Source organism: Lactuca sativa, chromosome 4, assembly GCF_002870075.4.
Source record: "Lactuca sativa cultivar Salinas chromosome 4, Lsat_Salinas_v11, whole genome shotgun sequence".
Lineage (NCBI taxonomy): Eukaryota > Viridiplantae > Streptophyta > Magnoliopsida > Asterales > Asteraceae > Lactuca > Lactuca sativa.
The window spans coordinates 93,204,797-93,211,840 of NC_056626.2; positions in this window are offsets into that span (position 1 = coordinate 93,204,797).

The window sequence follows — 7,044 nt, forward strand, 5'->3', positions numbered from 1 at the left end:
TAGCCCATGGTAGTCCTAGGTAAAGACCATGTGGGGTGGCCCATGACAGTCCTAGGAAAAGACCATGTGGGGTAGCCCATGACATTCTTGCAAGTTCTATGTATGCATGGCTTACGTGATATGTGAGTAGCTTTAATTAGCTACTAGGATATGTGTATGTGTGGTGTATGGTATGCTCCGAGGAACTCACTAAGCATTTCGCTTACAGATTGTTGATTTGTTTCAGGTACATCGGAACCCAAGGGTAAGGGCAAGGCGTGATGGCGCGGCGTGCACTCTATCTCTCTTTTACTGATATGTTTTGGGATACTCTGATGATTTAAATAATGATGTAATGAATGATGTTTTGAAAACAAATTGTGGAATCTCATGGTTTATGCAAATGTGTTTGTTAATTTAAATGAAAGTTTTCCTTGAAAATTTGGGTCGTTACAAGTTGGTATCAGAGCGTTGGTTTGAGGAATTCAGGCACACTCTCGATTGTGTCGGGACTCAAACTAAGGAATGGTAAAAATTGTTTTCAAAAAATAACATAAGAAGGGGGTTTTCAAAAGGAAATGAAAAGATGAGAGTGCAACGTGCGTGATCAGCCGAGCCAAGTAAGTAGTTCCCCAATATGTTAGCCATGTTATACTGATATTTGAACCATGTTGATTATATGAATCTTGCTATGTGTATGCTTTTAAAATTGTATACAGTTAGGAGCTTATAGCCTCAGAATGATTGATTTGGCCTTATTTCCTGTTCCTTGTTTGGTTGTGATCCTAGGGTAGAATCTTTTATTCGAAAGTCTATTTGATCCCTTTTTTGTGTACAATTTGCATGCATAAAGGCAACCTGTTATGATGGGTTTGATTGATATGTGTAGAGGAAATCTTTGGATAGCCTGAGATTAAGGTATGCCGTAAATGTGGGATATGGCTTCGTTGTGGGACGAATTGGAGTTATTAGGTAGAGCAGTGGGGAAAGGTACAAGTAGGTGTGGAAGGTAGTATTGGGCCCGTACTACTAGAAGCACAGGACATGTACCCGAAGCACTGTTAGATCTGACGACTCCAAGGAGGACCTGTGTGGAAAGATCCCTTATATGGAAATCCTGATCATTATAATTTATGATATTTCAGTTCAGCATGGTAGTGACACGATTTGGATCAGGAGGATCAGGATTGGGATCTGGATCTGGATCCGGGGCGGGACCTGGAGACACTACTGATGTCATCAATGAGAGGCTACGCGAGCTCATTGCAGCCAAGGTTACCAGGTGCATCCTTGACGCGACCCCAATCATTTTTGGGACGGTTAAGGATGGTACTATGGAGATTATGGAGGAGAGACTCAGATCTTGCAGGGCTGAGTTGGCGGCGGTTCAGGTTCACACCCGAACTCCCTCGTTCCGGGAGTTCAAGGCATGTGGAGCACCGGAGTTCTTCAAGGTTAGGGACCCCATTGTCAGCCTACGTTGGGTAGTGGACATCAAAAACGACCAGCGCATGAGTTCATTCCCGGATGCGGAAAAGGTTGGGTTTGCTTCGTGTATGTTGAGAGACATGGTCCGTGATTGGTGGGATGAGGTTACTAGCCAGGTGGGGCCAGCCGGAGTGGCTGAGATGACATGGGCTGAGTTTGTTCAGCGGTTTGATTCGGGATTTGCACCGCCTATAGAGGTGCAACGACTAGTGAGGGATTTTCATGACTTGCAGCAGACTATCGAGACTGTAGCGGAGATCACCGCCAAGTTTCGGGAACGAGCTTTGTTAATCCCACAGTATGCTACCGATGAGGAGATAAGGCGGGCCCGATATCATTCCATGTTGAGGGATGATATTTGGGAGTTTGTGAGCTTTACGGGGTGAAAGACCCTGAATGAGATGGTGGAGAAGGCCCATGAGAGGGAGATCGAGTTGGATACCCACACGAAGCGGAAGACTGAGTAGGCGCATGCAGCAGGGGGTCAGGCTAAGAAGCCTAAGACCTCTGATTCTTCGGGTAGGGGCCAGCAGGGTCGAGGTCGGGGTCGGTGTGCCAAGTGCGGGAGGTTTCATAGTGGGGCGTGTCAAATGGCCGGATATCAGGATGTTACTCTTATGGTCAGCATGGCCATGTGAGCTAGGATTGCCCTAAGAAGGGCCTGATATGTTTCTACTGCAACCAGACCGGCCATAAAAAGGCCGATTGTCCGAGGTTGCAGAGAGGAGGAGGAGTGGTGGCGGGGCCTGCACCCGCCAACCTAAGGATAACCGATAGCCGCCCTGCTAAGGCGGATACCCCGGCGGTGAGGAGCTGCGCGTTTCTGCTGACTATTGAGGTGGCTCGGGCCGCGCCAGACGTTGTGGCTGGTACGTATCTATTATTTCTCTGCTCATTGTGATTTGTATGACTTATGTATATATTATGCTTGTATATGGACCTTTTTAGTCAATGGTATGTTGGCGCATGTCTTGTTTGACTCGGGTGCTACCTGATCGTTCGTGTCTCTTGCGCTTAGCAAGAAATTTCGGGACACGCCGAGGATCTTGGATTCCCCGCTTGAGGTTGAGATTACAGATGACGGCACCGTTAGTGCTGCGAGGGTGTATCGGGACTATATCCTGAATGTACATGGAAAGAGGTTTCGTGTCGACCTGGTTCCGCGTACTACCTTCTCCACTAGTACGCCCTGCGTACTCTTTGTGTACCCCCCGTGTACTCGGCTAAGCCTAAAAACCACGAAACTTCTGAAGGCTATAACTTCTTCATTATAATCCCGATTCCGACGATCCTTAAATCCACGAAAAGGTGACTAGAAGCCCTACACTTCTATCAACTCATACCTTCCTTAGGGCCTTCCAACCAAAAGTCCATTTTCCATAAAAGCCCAAACTAACGCTTTACCGAAATACCCCTAGGCTCCAAAACACGAATCGAACATCTGGATCACTTCTAATGCATCACTCGCACCCCAAATTGGGTCTAGATCTTACCTTTTCAAAAGCCCTAATCCTTATGATGACCGATCTTCAGGCCACAGCCTTAGACTAGGAATCGATTCGGAATAGGGCGTTATAACTCTCCCCTACTTAAATTAGATTTCGTCCTCGAAATCATTCATTACCTTCCCCAGTACGTCCAATTCCCCAGTACGTCCAACAATCTGGACAATACCTCCACCATCTGGATTAAATACGGCCTCCCCAAGGCAACCGATACCAACCCTAAAAGGATTTACCAACCTGAAAAGGAACGGACCTGAAATTCTCTAGAATAAAACCACCTCTATCCTTCCGAAACTCGAAACTTCAAATTTATCTAGCTCCCCGACAAATTCCCACACGAACCATCAATGAATTTATTCCATAAGAAACTAGCCTAAACAGAATACTTTCCACCCGTAATACCTTGAGGCTTCCCAAAGGACAAAATCACCGGTCAATTGCGGCTACCGATTAACAAGCAAATCTACACATGAATCCGAGACGCTAAACCCACTGCGAATCTTCCTGCTACCACCTGCTGCTTCTCAGACGTAGCCGAGACCTCCCTGGTCCCAACTCGTCTGCCCACTACCCGAAACACCCAACACCTCACCAATTGCTGAGCTACAACCACACACACATAGCAGTCACACGCGTCTCCCAAAAGAAAACTGACTGTCCAGGCTTCCTTACACACCTTGCCATCAAACTTCTGCTAACAGAATAAGCGCTACATGACTCACTGCAGTCTCATTTCATACCCGATCTTCAATAACCCTTCTTTTCCTCACTTCAAACATGTTATGACTCCCTTACTGATAAAACCAACCCAAGACACATCATAGTAACTCTAACTGCCATCAACTAAACCCATCCATTACCCTTGAACCTTGCAATTGATGCCCTCAACGCATAAATATACGAAAGTATCATACTAAACATGCGCAAAATTTGATTCGGGATCTTACCCAAAACCAAAGCGATACTCCGCTCCTACCCTGAGATCCATGTATCTGCATTTGCAAAATGCACCAAAACTTCCTGACATCCCTTACTTGACCGATAAATAACTACCCTTAAGCCAATCCCCAAGACTACCAATCTCCACCTGGTCCAACCACCAGGTTCCCCAAGAGATCAATTGTCAAGGCTACCCAGCCTAAACCCTACTGCATCACATAATCATTACTTACATGTCCTTCAACTTGAGATCCAACCCCTGACACAATAGTCTTTGTCAGTTCCAACCTGAATTTCCATAATCATCTGGCTCATAAGCACGAACACTCATAACTGGCCCAATCAGCCTCGACTGGAATACCAGACATGCCTACGACGGGTCCAGTCATCATTAGGATGGAATACCCTCATATCCTGCACATGTTTGGCCCAATCAACCCTTGGGTTGGAATACCAAACTCATCAGGTCCAATCAATCATAGGGTTTGGTCATCCTTAGGATGGAATACCCTAGATCAGAATACCACTATATACGAAACTCGGTTCTAAACTCATAATTTGAGGTTCAAGGACCTGCCCTTGTATTTCACACAAAATCTTCTGATTCCTCCCAGCCGATTACGGCTCGCCCAAACCTCAACAATGTGTCCATTTCGAAAGCGCTCCAATAGAAGAAATGAAGTACTAAGATCACTAGGCCCACACCGTATAACTGGAATACCCCTACAGGGTCCTCATCATAGGTCTGGATTGCCTCTGAGCCCACAGCATGAGTCTGGCATGCCTTACCAGGCCCTCAGCTCATGACTGGAATGCTCCCAATAACTATCAACATTGTCCAAAAGAAGAGGCCTAACCAACGTCCTTCACAACACCAGCCAGTGTCACAATGCTGAAACCCCACCATGCACGTTTCACTTATAGAATAAGTTGCTACCCAAGAAAAATCCTACAAAGCCATGGTCACACGTGACCCTAGAATAAGATGATAGTCGAACTCTAGATCCAATTTGCAGACTATAACCCAGACCTGATCAAGCATGTAAGCCGAACCAACCCTATTGCCACCTTGAATACCCAGAGATACACACGAAAAATTCACTACCATGAACATATTTGGGAATTCCTAACTCCATATTTACTCGCCACAAATCCCATACTTGATCGAGACAGATCCGATTCTACTAATACAAAGCTAGTCTGAGAAGAATTCAACGATTATTCCGAAGGTTATCGAAATCCGAGTCCGATACGAATCAAAATTCTATTCCATCATTGAGGGGAAACACACCCCAAAGACTTAGGAAACATAAACATATTGCATAAGGGAATTGGCGACGCACTCCTAGCTTCTTAACTGTCACCTTTTGAATTCCTTCGAAGAATTCCCTCTCCCTGGGAGGTTCACCGATTAACACCTGTACGACCATTCTGGAAACCATTATCTAAATAGCAACAAACAAAACCTTCAATGGCTGACGTTCAACCTGAAAATTCCCAATTCTCCCCTACTTAGAACACTAACCACCACCCACTGGTGTGAAACCCAAACATAACTTAACCTATAGCCCCTGATGCTTAAATTATCCCACACTCAACTCCTAAACACCAAAAGATAGATGCTCCAATTAATACCTCAGCAACGAGCTATTTTCCCTTAGCGCTTTCCTCCTCCAATCAATAACGATTACAAAAACCACTGAATCCTGACAATGCTGGATAACTACTCTGTGGGACCCTGTCCACAGACCTTCCACATAATACCCTTCTTCCCAAGGTGCTCCGAACAAATCTCCCTCTCTCGGGCTCTAGAAATCATATCATTCAGGGTCTCACACCCTGAATCACTCACCAGCTTAGTCGTCCACAACTGAACTGCAGTAGCTGAAGCAACATCTGCCCTAAACCGGGCTACAAAATACTCCCAAGACATAGTCTCCAATCCCAAAAGTGCGATAGATCGCACAATCAATCCTTATCGCCCGATACAAGAGATCCAAGGTGAATCGGATCTTAGTTCCCATGGTTAGGGACGGTAATCGCGTACGCCTCACATGATACTCATGCCACATCGACCCACCTGCGCTCACCAGCGCTGAAATAATGTCGCAAACCCCTGCGACTAACTGACCCCAAGCTGGAATACAACCTAATCCTGGGGTCACAAGCCTGCTCACTCCTTTGAGCTCGAAAAACTGAAAGGGTACAATCCTTGCCCTAGAAAACAACATTCCAATCCATCAATTAACCATTCTACTTCCAGCTGCAAAACCCCAGCTAAACATAATCATCACTCCCTTCCGGAGTCCCCACGACTTGCATTCAGGCCTCGAGCAAAACCCCCGAAGCCTCAAATCCAAAAACTCCTGTGCTAGCCTCTCCCGCTCAACCCGCAAAGTGTAATGAGTACAGAACATCTCCCAAGTAACTGTAGCCCTCTACTCATCAAAATATGTCCCAGTAACAAGTCCCGGTACTAGAAAGCTTGACCAGCTCCTCCCCATACCATCGTTACAACTGTTGTAGCTGCTGCGGTAGCCGTCTCAACAAGGGCTACATAGCTCTTATCGAAATACTCAACCATGGCGGTCTTAATACACCCAAACATCTCCGACAACTATCCCCGGACAATCTCGATCATCCCAGATGATCTCACTGACACGATCCTCTGACAATATTGGCCTATCCTGGCTGCCAGCTCCCGATCCTGATCCGGATCCGGTCTCAAAACCCTCATAACTACCATTATGATAATACACAAGAGAGATCTCAGATAAACCATATAGTAACATGGAACCAACTCCCAGCTAAACTCTAAGGGTTGTGACTTCCTTGCTACGCGTATGGGTCCTATGCTTTCAGTAGTACGGGCCCATACTACCTTCCACATCTACCCATATTTGTCTCAAGTATCACCATAACACCCTAACAATATACATATACATGGTGGTCGCTCAATACTCACTCCTAGAGGAAAGCTAAGTATCTCGTAACTGACTTACCAATCTCACACAACCCATTCATGAAACTTCCACCAACCCTGCAGCACTCGCATATGCTAACCATACATAACACTGGACCCTATAGACTTTCGAATACATGATCCTACCTTAAGCCCTTCATCATACAAGAA